Consider the following 17,277-nt stretch of genomic DNA (forward strand, 5'->3'; position numbering starts at 1 on the left):
CTCACTAATAACAACTGTACTACTATGTGAATACACCTTTTCTATTGTTTCATTGAAATTAAAACAGCAAAGTCCATTTGGCTGTCATCTGTTTTAATATGAGACACAATTGTGTCAAAGTCATGATTTTTTTTTACATGCTTGAAATAAGAAATTATTACTTTACAAAAGTAGTTTTATACTTGTGAGTGTTGATGACACAGCTTTGCAAGAGTTGATATTCTAGTTTCAAGCATGTTTTACTCAATATAGGTCATAAAATCTCAGCAACAAGCTGTAATATTAGGACCAAAACACTTAAAACAAGTAAAACACTCTAACATAAAATATGCTTAGTGAGAAGAAGTATCTTATCGGACAGAAAATAAGCAAATATCACCCTTATTTGAGATATTTAATCTTACTTAGATTTCAGTTTTTGCAGTGTAGCTGCTAGCTAGCGAATAATGATCCTCGCTGCTATAGCATGATAGTTTTCTTCTCTGGGGAATTAGAAGTATCACCAGTTATCCAAGTGTGATGAGCATTTTCATTTGAAGTGGTAATACTAACCATTGGACATTTTTCGTGGGGTTTACCATTACCCCGTCAAAACAGTCTTCAACATTTGCATGCTTGTAAATATTTGCCACAAGCTAAAGTGACAGCAAGTTGTGCATTAACAGTAATCAATGTTTTCTCCTGACTTCCTACAGGAAGTTGATAAAGTTAAAAAGTTAAAGTACCAATGATTGTCACACACACACTAGGTGTGGCGAAATTATTCTCTGCATTTGATAGAGTGCCAAGCAGGGAGGTAATGGGTCCCATTTTTATAGTCTCTATAGCGTTTTAAACTCACAACCTACCGATCTCAGGGCGGACACTCTAACAACTAGGTTACTGATGTTAAGCTTGTTAATGGTTAATAGAGTTGATATTTAGCTCTCACAACTTTATTTGTTTTCTCTTTCGCTTCACAATTATTTGACGACATGACGTTTCAAGGTAGCGTCATTCACACCAATTGGGTTCTTGCTTAGACAAATTCTGTGTGTCAAGTGCACAATCTAAGTATACTATGTCCACTGTGTACTTAGTTACTGAGTGCGTAAATTTTGACAGTGTAGCGCTGTCCAAAATCGATGTCTATCCTACCGCATTTATCGGAAATGACGGTGGAAATTTTAATTTTTTTCCCGAAAAAGGTTAGGTAGCCAAGACGCTGTTCTATCTTAAGTCTTTCTGAGACAATCTGAACAGTCCGGTTGTGAGGTTTTGTTTATTGAGCGTGTTTATTTAACACTATAAATAACTGAACGCAGTGAGCCCTCTTCGGTCATTCACTATCTTTGTCTCCGTGGGCGTAGAGCATGGGTGTCAAACTCTGGCCCGCGGTGTAATTTCACTTGGCCCTTGAGGCGATATCAAATTAACACTAGAGCTGGCCCGCTGATTTTATACAGCGGCGGTGCCGCGGTAACACCGCATTCACCGCTAATTCTCATACTTGCCAACCCTCCCGGGGAGACTCCCAAATTTCAGTGCCCTTCCCGAAAATCGTCACGTCCGCTTTTCATCCAGTCCAACAAGTCACATAATATGTGCGGCTTCTGCACGCACACACAAGTGAATGCAACGCATACTTGATCAACAGCGATACAGGGTACACTGAGGGTAGCCGTATAAACAACTTTAACACTGTTAGAAATATACGCCACACTGTGAATCCACACCAAACAAGAATGACAAACACATTTCGGGAGAACATCCGCACCGTAACACAACATAAACACAACAGAACAAATACCCAGAACACCTTGCAGCCCTAACTCTTCCGGGCTGCAATATACACCCCCGTTACCACCAAACCCGCCCCCGCCAACCCTGCCCACCTCAACCGACGCACGGTGCCCTTGTCCCCGATTCTGTTCAGAACTTTTATGGACAGAATTTCTAGTCGCAGTCAGGGCGTTGAGGGGATCCGGTTTGGTGGCTGCAGGATTAGGTCTCTGCTTTTTGCAAATGATGTGGTCCTGATGGCTTCATCTGGCCAGGATCTTCAGCTCTCACTGGATCGGTTCGCAGCTGAGTGTTAAGCGACTGGGATGAGAATCAGCACCTCCAAGTCCGTGTCCATGGTTCTCGCCCGGAAAAGGGTGGAGTGCCATCTCAGGGGTTGGGGAGGAGACCCTGCCACAAGTGGAGGAGTTCAAGTACCTTGGAGTCTTGTTCATGAGTGAGGGAAGAGTGGATCGTGAGATCAACAGGCGGATCGGTACGACGTCTTCAGTAACGCGGACGCTGTATCGATCCGTTGTGAAGAAGGAGCTGAGCCGGAAGGCAAAGCTCTCAATTTACCGGTCGATCTACGTTCCCATCCTCACCTATGGTCATGAGCTTTGGGTCATGACCGAAAGGACAAGATCACGGCTACAAGCGGCTAAAATTAGTTTCCGCCGCCGGGTGGAGGAGCTCTCCTTTAGAGATAGAGTGAGAAGCTCTGCCATCCGGGAGGAGCTCAAAGTAAAGCCACTGCTCCTCCACATCGAGAGGAGCCAGATGAGGTGGTTCGGCCATATGGTCAGGATGCTGCCCGAACGCCTTCCTAGGGAGGTGTTTAGGGCACGTCCGACCGGTAGGAGGCCATGGGGAAGATCCAGGACACGTTGGGAAGACTATGTCTCCCGGCTGGCCTGGGAACACCTCGGGATCCCCCGGGAAGAGCTGGACGAAGCGGCTGGGGAGAGGGAAGTCTGCGCTTCCCTGCGTAAGCTGCTGCACCCGCGACCCGACCTCGGATAAGTGGAAGAAGATGGATGGATGGTGTATATATACATACATAAACATACATATATACACGTATACATATATATATACACACACACATATACACGTATACATATATACACACACACACATATACGTATATACACACACACATATAAATACATTCATATCTGTAACACCAAATTGAAGACGGACATTTGCCAAACATGTAAAAATTATGAATGTGCAACACGCACACACAGACACGCGCACACACACGGACACATTATTTGCGACACAGTACATGACAACAATCATTTTGTACAAAAAGAAAATTCCGTCTGTTAAATAAATGATAAATGGGTTATACTTGTATAGCGCTTTTCTACCTTCATGGTACTCAAAGCGCTTTGACACTATTTCCACATTCACCCATTCACACACTGATGGCGGGAGCTGCCATGCAAGGCGCTAACCAGCAGCCATCAGAAGCAAGGGTGAAGTGTCTTGCCCAAGGACACAACGGACGTGACTACGATGGTAGAAGGTGGGGATTGAACCCCAGTAACCAGCAACCCTCCGATTGCTGGCGCAGCCACTCTACCAACTTCGCCAAAAAAAGCGTGAATTAAAACAACCTGTAGCGAACAGACTGAACAACAACACGTTGACACATACAATATGAAGTATAACCGATAAAACATTAACTATTAAATGTATGTCAACAGTTCCTACCTTGTTTACTTCCCTGACGGCCTCCTTAAAGTTTTGTAATCAATCAGAAATATCCATCCATTTTCTCTCAATGTCCCTCAAGTAACTAAAACGGTCAAACATGTCAAAGTGTGGAGAGTCTTTAGCATATTACCCATCAGGCTTAGTAAATGGGTTAAATGGGTGTATTTTTGAATTATGTATGGTACTATTGGAATTTCTTTATACTGTCCACATAGTTCAGTGGGCAAGTTGTGTGTTTTTGTACCACATTCTTCAACATTCCGTGTGGGTTTTTGATGAATTGCACCATGATTTGGGAAGGTTGTCTGAATTAGTACCCATATGTTGAGTATGTGCACCCTGTGCTTGTGAAATGCACGTGGGTCAATAATAATCGCTGTAGACCACTTTCGCAAGATGGCAACACAATTGCAATGCTTCAAATTTAATGTTTTAAAACTGCACGTGGGCTGAATTAAGCGATTTGAAAAACACTGATGTAGACAAAAGTTCTGAGTCAAATATTTTTGAAAGTAAATTATTGCATATTGTTCTGAAGTTGTGGCACTCTGTTGGTTGGCAGTCTAAAAGAAGCATGTCTTCTTTCACTCGTTCTTTTCCCAGTTTTATGTATTTTTATGTATAAAATATAAAAATCACTAATCAAAATTTTGGAGAGAAAAATCCCGATGAGGTTTGTCCTCAAAATCGTGCAGCCCTATCCTGAAATAGCGAGCATCGAGAAGACAACTCAAAAAGTACCCATTTGGTACTGGCATGGCTCAAACAGTAAAACTGAGACAAAGACAAAAAATGTCCAGAAGCAAGATGCCTTGCCCTGTATGTGTCAGATACTGTTTGAAACAAAACATGGCATCCACAGAAAGATGTGGGAGGACTGATGTGGGTCAGTGGAACATCATCCTTCATAATTCATGAGTCTGCTCTGCACACAAAAAGACCATCAAACCTGAGTTCTGATCTACAGATCCATGGCGCACATTGTGCTTGTTTTCGCTTTTAATCCCGCTTTTCTCTCCTCTCAAGCAGCAATGCAGCCTGTCATGTGGGAAACAAGCAAGCAGGGGCTTTTTAATGGACGGCGTCGCCATGGTAACTGAACCTCTGGATGGGATGGAAACATAAAAGCGGGTATTCTGCAGGATGCTGGTGTCCTTCAGCAGTCCGCATCCAACGATGCCATAAAAAACTGCTGACTCCGGCAAGTCACAAAGTAGCTGTTATCAGCCGGACCACCCAGGACCCGGCGCAGAGGGCGGGGCATACAAAAACAAGACAGAAGTGGCGTCTAAATGCAAATGTTGAGGAGGCCGTGTGGTCCTCCTTAAGGACCCCCGCACCTTTTGGGTCCAGATTGGAGCGTTTTAGCCACACAAACATCTGGATCCAGTGAGGGGCCGTCCAACACCATTGTCACAATGCATTATGGGTAGAATATTTACATGACAGGTCACATGGTTACACGGAGAGGGCCTAAGACCTCTTTTTAAAAACAGATTTTTCGAGGTATGATGACTTTTTATAACATAATTTCGACTTTCTTATCTCTTCATTATTACTTTTTCTCTGATAATTTTGACTTTTATCTTATAATTCTGACTTTTTCTTTCATAATATTCAATTTGTATCTCATTATTACGCCTCTCATACTTACAACTTTTTATCTCGAAATTATGACTTTTTATCTTAAAATGAAGACTATCTAATAGAACTTTTTATCTCTTAATTATGACTTTTTATTTAAACATTATGACCTTTTTACCTCATAATTTTGACTTTGTTTATCTGCTTTTAACTCATTATTTTGGCTTCATATATCACAATTTTGACTTTTATCTCATGATTCTGCCTTTTTGTCTCATAATTATGACTTTTTTATCTTAAAAATATGCCCTACCATTGGGGTTTTTCTGCGGCGGCATCGGGCTTCCATATTCTTATGACAAAATTAATTTTTTAAATTTTTTTTAGAAATTTTTGAAAATGATGAATACTACTGGTTACATGGCGATGGCCTAAAAACTCCTTTTTAAAAACTGGTTCTTCTACGGAAGCCCGTATCGTGACTTTTGTGTTAATAGAACTGGGTTCTATTAACACAAATACGACTGTATATACGACGGACACTGCCCTCCAAAATAGTCTCTCTATTTTTGATGAAATAACATTAGAGGAATTATTACAGCGTGTAAGTGGGATAAAACAAACAACATGTTTACTTGACCCACTTCCTGGGAAACTTATCAAGGAACTGTTTGTATTATTAGGTCCATCAGTGTTAAATATTATAAACTTATCACTTTCCTCTGGCACTGTTCCCCTAGCATTCAAAAAAGCGGTTATTCATCCTCTGCTCAAAAGACCTAACCTCGATCCTGACCTCATGGTAAACTACGGACCGGTCTCCCACCTTCCGTTTATTTCCAAAATTCTCGAAAAAATTGTTGCACAACAGCTAAATGAACACTTAGTGACTAACAATCTCTGTGAACCTTTTCAATCCGGTTTTAGGGCAAATCACTCTACGGAGACAGCCCTCGCAAAAATGACTAATGATCTATTGCTAACGATGGATTCTGATGCGTCATCTACGTTGCTGCTTCTTGATCTTAGCGCCGCTTTCGATACCGTCGATCATAATATTTTATTAGAGCGTATCAAAACACGTATTGGTATGTCAGACTTAGCCTCGTCTTGGTTTAACTCTTATCTTACTGACAGGATGCAGTGCGTCTCCCATAACAATGTGACCTCGGACTATGTCAAGGTAACATGCGGACTTCCCCAGGGTTCGGTTCTTGGCCCTGCACTCTTTAGTATTTACATGCTGCCGCTGGGTGACATCATACGCAAATACGGTGTTAGCTTTCACTGTTATGCTGATGACACCCAACTCTACATGCCCCTAAAGCTGACCAACACGCCGGATTGTAGTCAGCTGGAGGCGTGTCTTAATGAAATTAAACAATGGATGTCCACTAACTTTTTGCAACTCAACGCTAAGAAAACGGAAATGCTGATTATCAGTCCTGCTAGACACCGACATCTATTTAATAATACGTACCACCTTAACATTTGACAACCAAACAATTACACAAGGCGACTCGGTAAAGAATCTGGGTATTATCTTCGACCCAACTCTCTCGTTTGAGTCACACATTAAGAGTGTTACTAAAACGGCCTTCTTTCATCTCCGTAATATCGCTAAAATTTGTTCCATCTTGTCCACTAGCGACGCTGAGATCATTATTCATGCGTTCGTTACGTCTCGTCTCGATTACTGTAACGTATTATTTTCGGGTCTCCCTATGTCTAGCATTAAAAGATTACAGTTGGTACAAAATGCGGCTGCTAGACTTTTGACAAAAACAAGAAAGTTTGATCATATTACGCCTATACTGGCTCACTTGCACTGGCTTCCTGTGCACTTAAGATGCGACTTTAAGGTTTTACTACTTACGTATAAAATACTACACGGTTTAGCTCCAGCCTATCTCGCCGATTGTATTGTACCATATGTCCCGACAAGAAATCTGCGTTCAAAGAACTCCGGCTTATTAGTGATTCCCAGGGCTATAGAGCGTTTTCTATTCGGGCTCCAGTACTATGGAATGCCCTCCCGGTAAAAGTTAGAGATGCTACCTCAGTAGAAGCATTTAAGTCCCATCTTAAAACTCATTTGTATAATCTAGCCTTTAAATAGACCCCCCTTTTCAGACCAGTTGATCTGCCGTTTCTTTTCTTCTCTCCTCTTCTCCCCTGTCCCTTGGGGAGGGGGAGTTGCATAGGTCCGGTGGCCATGGATGAAGTGCTGGCTGTCCAGAGTCGGGACCCCGGGTGGACCACTAGCCTGTGCATCGGTTGGGGACATCTCTGCGCTGCTGACCCGTCTCCGCTCGGGATGGTTTCCTGCTGGCCCCACTATGGACTGGACTCTCGCTGATGTGTTGGATCCACTGTGGACTGGACTTTCACAATATTATGTCAGACCCACTCGACATCCATTGCTTTCGGTCTCCCCTAGAGGGGGGAGGGGGGGGTTACCCACATATGCGGTCCTCTCCAAGGTTTCTCATAGTCATTCACCGACGTCCCACTGGGGTGAGTTTTTCCTTGCCCGTATGTGGGCTCTGTACCGAGGATGTCGTTGTGGCTTGTGCAGCCCTTTGAGACACTTGTGATTTAGGGCTATATAAATAAACATTGATTGATTGATTGATTGATTGATTGACTTTTTATCTCATCATTTCAACTTTCTTATCTTTTCATTATTAGTTTTTATCTCATAAGTTCGACTTTTAAACTCATAATTTTGCTTTTTTAACTCTAATTTCGACTTTCTCTCATAATTATGATTATTTTTAAGGCATAATTTCAACTTTTTAATGCATAATTTGGATGTTTTTTTATCTCATAATTTCAACTTTTTGATCTTATAATTCAGACTTTAACTAGTTTTGAATTTTCAACTCATAATTTCAACTTTATAACTCATAATTCCGAGTTTTTTACTCACAATTGCAACTTTTATTTCATGATTACGCCTTTTCTTTTTTTTATCACATAATTATGAGTTTTTAACTCATAATTCTGATTTACCATTGGGGTATTTTTTGCGGCGGAATCGGGCTTTCATATTCTTAAAAAATATATATTTAAAAAAATTTTTAAATAGGTTTTTTTAAATTGTGAATCAATTTAAAATCAGGATGAATAAGAATTGCGATTCGGAGGTGACTCCATTTTTTTGTGCATCCCTACTTCCTGTGGAGGTCCATACCCAGCCACAACAGTTCTAAGCCCTTTCTCACTTCCTGTGGAGAACGACGTCCCACAGGAAACACGAAGAATAGAGAACGTGGGCGGGGCTTATCCTTCAGAACTATTAGTGCAAAGTAAAAATGAACAAAATGGACATTCCTATAAGGGGGGGTCTACTTCAACCCTCGGGGCCATGGAGCTTACACCCAGACCCCACCTTCACCCCGCTGCAATAAGAGCATCCCGGTAGACAGTGGGGGAAGACAAAGCAGGAAGTGAGGAGCTTAGGAGGAAATGCCTTTGTGATGATGTTTGCTAGGGAGGGTTCTGGCAGTCCAGAGGCGGAGGGAGAGGAGGACGTCCAGACCATAAAGGTGCAGGTCACCACCATGTTGATAAACATGAAAATGTTCCAGCTACGCTAACTGATGATGATCAGTCAAACGTGTTTTCATTTTGGACGCGGTGTGTTCCAGAACCACGTAGGGACTCGCCTCGCAGTGCAAACAGGTCTACTAAAGTCACATGACATCAAACTGATCCCACCGAACCTGAGGCGTCCCTGGTCTCGCACCGCCATCAGCCTCCGGCAGTTTTTATTTGTCTACGTCCGAACCAGACCCTCGTGAACCCCCCCGCTGACATGTGGTCCGCATGGGGTTACAACAACCTACCCAAGTAGGCAACTTAGCCAAAGAAGGTTCAGTGTGCTTCCAAAGTAAGCTCAGGGGGCAGGAATGTGAGGAATGTCGGCTGCGGAAGAGATCATGAATTATTCAGCAGCTGAAACATCAGCGCCATGGCGACCAAAAGGAGACAACTCTTTGTGCCGTTGTGCGCTCCTTGTTGCCCATCTTGTCTTGACAAGCTGACATGATGACATCACACACGCACACACGCACACACACATACAATTGGGCAGGCTTGAGATAAATTCTCCGTTGACATCATTGTTTACGTTTTTTATCGGACAGCTAATTAGCTCGCTCGTTAGCTCAGCCTGTAAGTCAGTGGAATGCTTCAGTCAGTACACTTGACTGAAGTGTACTAACTGCAGTGTACTGACTTGAGTGTGCTGACTTTGTCCTGGGTATGACTCAAAACTGCATCCGGTGATGAGGCTTCAGTTCGGGAGTTCTGGAGTTTTGGGGAAGGTGGAGTTACCCCTCAGTCACCATTGCTCCCAGGTCCACTCTGACCCGGGGTGGTAGTACCTGTCAGGGTCCCAGCTATGGGTTGAATAGCATTTCAAAGACCTCAACGGTGGAAGTGGCGGAGGATGACACTGCATGTCACAACGGCACTGAAGGCGGATGAAGGCTGCAACAGAGAGTGGTCTCCAGTCGTCATGGATCCATGCCACTGGATCAAGGCCCCTCTCTGCCAAGGACCGTGTGGTGGCTGCAGGCGCATCAGTCTCCCCACGCTAAAAGACGTCACGCGCAGGCGTCCTCCCGAATGGGAATCCATCCATTCTGAGGACAGTCATACTCGACTACGAGTGACTGCCGATGATGATGATGATGACTGACTTGAGTGTACCGACTTAAGTGTACCGACCGAAACGTATCGACTTAAGTAGGGCTGCAACTAACAACTAATTTGATAATCGATTAATCTGTCGATTATTACTTTGATTAATCGATTAATAATCGGATAAAAGAGACTAACTACATTTCTATCCTTTCCAGTATTTTATTGGAAAAAAACAGCATACTGGCACCATACTTATTTTGATTATTGTTTCTCAGCTGTTTGTAAATATTGCAGTTTATAAATAAAGATTTATAAAAATAAAAAAATAAAAAAAGTAGCCTCTGCGCATGCGCATAGCATAGATCCAACGAATCTATGACTAAATTAATCGCCAACTATTTTTACAATTGGTTTTAATGGATTTAATCGATTAGTTGTTGCAGCCCTAGACTTAAAGGCCTACTGAAATGCGATGTTCTTATTTAAACGGGGATAGCAGGTCCATTCTATGTGTCATACTTGATCATTTCGCGATATTGCCATATTATTGCTGAAAGGATTTAGTAGAGAACATCGACGATAAAGTTCGCAACTTTTGGTCGCTGATAAAAAAGCCTTGCCTATACCGGAAGTTGCAGACGATATGCGCATGACGTCACAGGTTGTGGAACTCCTCACATCTGCACATTGTTTACAATCATGGCCACCGGCAGCGAGAGCGATTCGGACCGAGAAAGCGACGATTTCCCCATTAATTTGAGCGAGGATGAAAGATTTGTGGATGAGGAAAGTGAGAGGGAAGGACTAGAGGGCAGTGGAAGCGATTCAGAGATTCTGTGAGAGGCGGGTGGGGCCTGATATTCAGCTGGGAATGACTAAAACAGTAAATAAACACAAGACATATATATACTCTATTAGCCACAACACAACCAGGCTTATATTTAATATGCCACAAATTAATCCCGCATAACAAACACCTCCCCCCTTCCGTCCATATAACCCGCCAATACAAATCAAACACCCGCAGCTGCATACTGCGTTACACATACAAATTAAACAAAATGCTTATGGCAACATTCTGGTTGCGTACTCACGGTACCGCGTCTGCGTATCCAACTCAAAGTCCTCCTGGTAAGAGTCTCTGTTGTCCCAGTTCTCCACAGGCCAATGGTAAAGCTTGACTGTCATCTTTCGGGAATATAAACAATGAAACACGTGTTCGTGTTGCTGCAGCCGGCCGAAATACACCGCTTCCCACCTACAGCTTTCTTCTTTGCTGTCTTCATTGTTCATTGAACAAATTGCAAAAGATTCACCAACACAGATGTCCAGAATACTGTGGAATTTTGCGATGAAAACAGACGACTTAATAGCTGGCCACAATGCTGTCCCAAAATGCCCTCTACAATCCGTGACGTCACGCGCAGGCGTCATCATACCGAGACGTTTTCAGCAGGATATTTCGTGCGAAATTTAAAATTGCACTTTAGTAATCTAACCCGGCCGTATTGGAATATGTTGCAATGTTAACATTTTATCATCATATATAAACTATCAGACTGCGTGGTCGGTAGTAGTGGGTTTCAGTAGGCCTTTAAGTCAGTACACTTAAGTTAGTACACTTCAGTCAGTACACTTCCTTCCAGAGTGCGCTGGCAGTTACTTACACACCTCTTCTTCTGTCCGCCACTCTGCAACACTTTTTGAGTTGCTCCCCAGTCGCCGTCATTTCAAGTTAGCTCCTCCCCTTCGGCTACGTAGCCAAGATGGCGGCTATTGAGTGTGCAGTGTTTCCCACTCGACGGCAAAATTAAAAGAGAAATCTTTGTGTTCGTACGCCTTTTTGCTGTGATTTACCAGGTTTTTTTGTGTTCCATGTGCCACGAAGCCTGTGAAAAATGGCCCAAAAATGGCCTCTGAGCTGCACTTTGGACACCCCTGGTTTACGCATTTCACCAGGATGTGAGGTCTTAGCAACAGGCCTTTTTCCACCAACACTTCAGGTTTCTGGAACCTTTAGTTTCAGGAACTATGTGTTCCTGTGGAAGTGTGTGGTTTGTGTTTCCACCACATTTCACAGGTCAGGTAGTTAATACAAATCAGGCTGATGACGTATGGAGAAGTGGTTTACTATATTTAATCTACACTGATACCATGTAAATAAACAATATTCTGTCAGAGTTATTTTACTAAAATGTAAGTAAATGAAATACAAAGCAATAATATACAAAACAATATAATAAACATTTAAAAAGGACCACATTTTACATAAAAAGTCAGGCTTTTGTCCAAGAGTCAGAAAGTCGTCCTCTCAGTGAATGATGAATTCATGAGGTTTAGAATATTCATATTGGTCCATTCCAGCTGTAAATAACAATATATAAATAATAAATGTTAGTGTTTATCTGTAATTAACAATATATAAAAACTAAATGTCAGTTTTTATCTGTAAATAACAATATATACATAATAAAAGTCAGTTTTTATCTGTAAATAACAATATATAAATAATAAATGTCAGTGTTTATCTGTAAATAACAATGTATAAATAATAAATGTCAGTGTTTGTCTGTAAATAGCAATATATAAATAATAAATGTCAGTGTTTATATGTAAATAACAATATATAAATACAAATGTCAGTGTTTATCTGTAAATAACAATATATAAATAATACATGTCAGTGTTTATCTGTAAATAACAATATATACATAATAAATGTCAGTGTTTATCTCTTCAACCTGCTACCCTCTGGAAAAGGTAAAGATCGATTCGCGCCAGGACCACCAGAATGTCTCACAGTCTGTATCCCCAGGCTGTGAGACTGCTAAATGAACAGCCTGCCCCTTTACTGCCCCGGACCATCTCATTACCTCACTCTTCACCACCTCAATAATTGTGCTCTGGACATTGCATTACTGCAACATCAACGTAACACCCATCAGACATCTGACTGTTCCCACCCCCACGCCCCCTCTATTCGCCATCTTCCTGACAATGCTAAACTGTGAACTATGGTCAACCTGCACTTCAATGCAGTTTCTATGCCGCTGGACAAAGCTCAAACAAAATCTCGTTGACATGTATGACTTAAGTGTTATTATGACAATGACAATAAAGGAATTGATTGATTGATAAATAACAATATATTATAATAAATGTCAGTGTTTATCTGTAAACAATATCTAAATACCGTATTTTTCGGAGTATAAGTCGCTCCGTAGTATAAGTCGCACTGGCCGAAAATGCATAATAAAGAAGGAAAAAAAACATATAAGTCGCACTGGAGTATAAGTCGCATTTTTTGGGGAAAAGTATTTGATAAAACCCAACACCAAGAATAGACATTTGAAAGGCAATTAAAAAAAAAAAAAGAATAGTGAACAACAGGCTGAATAAGTGTATGTATGAGGCATAAATAACCAACTGAGAACGTGCCTGGTATGTTAACGTAACATATTATGGTAAGAGTCATTCAAATAACTATAACATATAGAACATGCTATACGTTTACCAAACAATTTGTCACTCATAATCGCTAAGTCCCATGAAATCTTATACGTCTAGTCTGTTACGTGAATGAGCTAAATAATATTATTTGATATTTTACGGTAATGTGTTAATAATTTCACACATAAGTCACTCCTGAGTATAAGTCGCACCCCCGGCCAAACTATGAAAAAAACTGCGACTTATAGTCTGAAAAATACGGTAATAAATGTCAGTGTTTTTATCTCACGCCGACAACACAAACACATCACTTTAGCGTTAGCATTCCGTTCACTTGTGTTGAGAGAAATAACTACCTTTTTTTCCGGACTATAAACCGCTACTTTTTTCCCACGCTTTGGACTCTGCGGCTTATAAAAAGGCGCGGCTAATTTCTAGATTTTTTTATGCTGACGGCGATAATATTTGTGTTCAACAAATAGTTTTCATGGACAGTGTTCATAATAACAGAGTTAGTAACGCAACAACAACAGGGCAGCGTCATAAGTGCAGCAAGTTCGATGAAGGAAATATCTGTTAACTAGTGAAATCAACAAGCAGCTCCGCACTAAAAGGAACTTGATATCAAATAGGAAGAAGCAACAGACAACAACATACGCACACGTACACAGTGGGAATATTGAACAACAAATCAACGATTGAAGTGACAAACTTGCCATCCAAACAATACACCGTTTGTTGACAAGAAGATATGACAGCCATCAAAGCACATTCAATCTCTTTATTAACCAGAGCCGACAAACTGCGCTGCTAACTGCTAAAGCTAACAAACACAGCTCCGTTGAAACCCTTGACGACGTCATACTTTACTAGGCAACAGGCCCCGCCTTTTAAAAGCACACACACGCACACTGTGATCTCCTTTGAAACGTCTCTCAACTGCATATGCCTGATATTTGAAGTTTTTTTTTTTAAAGTAACGTAGTAAATACTTTCCCTAATAATAAATTATATTTATTAAAGACTAATTCAGTTAGTAATTCAATTTCTTAACTAATTAAATTACGAAACTATAATTAATTACTGCTTAAAAATAATTTTCAGAACACTGTTCATAGAACACCGGCAGAGACACTGAAAAGGTGCGTGATTGTTTGTGCTATGGCGCCATCTTTTGGACGAGTTCGCTCACTGCAGGTGTTGCTGGTCGAAAATGTATTTTTTCTGCTTCGTCCTTTGAACTGGAAGTACAACCGTCCATAGCGTTTCTGCTCGAAACAATTCTTCAACCATCGCTCCAAACAACGTTTGCGAGTTTTACAACTAAAATATTTCATACCTGCTAAACCGTCCCATGTGTGATGTCCGTATGAATGTTTTCATGCATATTTGTACGTGCTATCGTAATGTATTTAAGCTAGCGTCGTTAGCATTAGCGGATATGCTAACATTTTTACAAGTGTCTGTGTTAGTAGGGCATTTTTTTTGTATTGTTTCAGTTTCGTAAATTCACCAAAACGTCACCGTGGAGTTATTGAGTCTGTTTAGCTGAGTAGAGAGCTAGCTTCTGCAGCTAGTGGGTGCATGACAATGACTTCTGTTTTGTTTGATCAGCCGTTTTACTGCCGTGTTACAGACACCGTTTGGAAACAATTAAGGTATGTAAATTTACATTTACAGAATCTTTCTGTGTACATATCTAATTTCATAAAGTATATGTCGGCGGCTTATAGTCCGGTGCGGCTAATACATGGAAAAACATGTTTTTCTTCGAACATTTTGGTGTCTATAACCTGGAAAATACAGTAGTTTAAAGACGGCTGAGCAAAAACACTGCAAGATAGTTCCACTGATCAGCGCTCTTCAGCACACAGATGCACCATAAAGTTCCTAAAAGTCCCTCCGTTGTCAAGTATTTTGTCATAGAAGTACACAAGAAATAAGACATAAACAAGTTATCCTCGCGACTGAAACTTGGTATACAAAATTTTCGGGAACACCCCAACACGTCTTCAACCAATCAGCGTTCGACAGCAAGGTTCCAAGGAACCCCCAAAAGTCCCACCTCGTTACTAGGAACTTGAACATAGTTCCTGAAGAACTAAATCTGCCCGGGTAGTTTTAGGTGGAAACACAGGAGTACATTATGGGTAGGTTTCTCTTAAAGTTCCTAATATTGCTAATCAGAGGCTTGGCTGCACGCTTCCACGCCACACCGCGAGCTTGTGGAGGTGCCCTGCATATCTGGAACTCTGCTCTCACGGCGAATACGTCACCTTTTGTGAGTAAAATGACGATGCTGACAACAGCGTGTGCACCTGCAAACACAGAAGTAAATAGACCACACCACAAGTGGGTCACATGACTCACAGTTGGACTCGCAGGTGAACAAACAAACAAGTCGACATCAGAACCAAACAATACCAGCCTGCGACGTGACCAGGAGGTGTATGCTAACCCCCCTGGAGGAGGGGTCAGGCTTATCTAAGATCACATGTGTTCATTCAAACAATGAGCTCCATTCAAGAGCAGCACAACTTTCCCCACACAACCGTCCCAGGGATGATGTCAGCTGACGTCTATTTTCTCGTAGTGGTTCTTGTCGTCGACGGCCAGCAGCTTGTTTGCGTGCTCGCTGACACAAACACTCATTTGTGGAAGGGAAACACTTCTTTGTTGCGCTACTGGTGTCTCTGCAAGATGCTGCGCTACCATGGCAACACTCTTTGACTGCCCGTCTGTCAATCAAGGTGATTACTTTCCACCATAGTCTTAGTTTAAGGACTCCCACTTCTATTGGAAACCTGTCAATCACACTGCACTCCACGCAACTGACAAGTCCACCATTCAGACCTTGGGATGAGTTGGCCTAACATTAGTTCTACTAAAAACTACACAACTGTGCCAATAAAACTATACAGAGTCCTCAAAACATCAAATATCATATATATGACTGAACTGCCCTGCTGTGTTTAAGATACTACTGCAAAACACTAGTCAAATATCCTCTATATGACAGTGGCAAACTGCTGTTTTTTAAGAAATGCCTGCAAAAACATTAGTTAAAGATCCTATGACAGAACTGACCTACTTTTTTTTCTTCTTTTTTTTTAGAAACTAATGCAAAAACACCAGTCCAAGATCATACATATGAAAGGAGCCGCCTGTTGTTTTACTACTGCAAAAACATTTGTCAAAGATCCTATAAATGACAGGACCACTCTGCTGCTTTAAAGACACTACTGCGAAAACACTAGTCCAAGATCCTTACTTGCTAACCTTGAGACCTCCGATACCGGGAGGTGGGGGGCGTGGTCGGGGGTGGGGTGGGGCGGGGGCGTGGTTAAGAGGGGAATATATTTAAGCTAGAATTCACCAACTCAAGTATTTCATATATATATATATATTCAGTGAATTATATATATATATATATATATATATATATATATATATATATATATATATATATATATATATATATATATATATATATATATATATATATATATATATATATATATATATATATTTATTTTATTATACATATAAATAAAAGAAATACTTGAATTTCAGTGTTCTGGAGGCTATCCAGTAGATGGCAGTATTGTCCTGTTTAAGAGTGTCACAACATTGCTGTTTACGGCAGACGAACTGCTTTACGGTAGACTAAACGGGACTGCTGTTGTTGTGTGTTGTTACCGCACTGGCAGGACGTTAATGAAACTGCCTAACAATAAACCCACATAAGAAACCAAGAACTCGCCCTCGATCATTCTACAGTTATGACATCATTGGGCAGGCAAGCTGTTTATATTGTGGGAAAGCGGACGTGAGAACAGGCTGTCCCCACTCAGGTCCGCATTGAGCTGGAGGGGGCGTGGCCTCCAGCTCCGGCTGAATACCGGGAGTTTGTCGGGAGAAAATTTCTGCCGGGAGGTTATCGGGAGAGGCGCTGAATACCGGGAGTCTCCCGGTAAAAACGGGAGGGTTGGCAAGTATGCCAAGATCATAACTATAAAAGGGGCTGTCCGCTGTTTTTTATGAAACTACTGCAAAAACACTAGTCAAAGATCTTCTATATGGCAGGAGCAGTGTGTTGTTTTT

The 17,277-nt window shown here is 41.4% G+C and overlaps 1 protein-coding gene across 2 annotated transcripts in view; it reads right to left on the minus strand.

The window, feature by feature from the left end:
• The window catches only part of LOC133658909 (SH3 domain-binding protein 4), a 54,175-nt gene that overhangs the window by 28,571 nt on the left and 8,327 nt on the right, over positions 1–17,277 (minus strand). The gene's annotated exons all lie outside the window — the stretch shown is intronic.

The sequence above is a fragment of the Entelurus aequoreus genome, linkage group LG10 (genome assembly GCF_033978785.1).
Source record: "Entelurus aequoreus isolate RoL-2023_Sb linkage group LG10, RoL_Eaeq_v1.1, whole genome shotgun sequence".
In the NCBI taxonomy this organism is placed as follows: Eukaryota; Metazoa; Chordata; class Actinopteri; order Syngnathiformes; family Syngnathidae; genus Entelurus; species Entelurus aequoreus.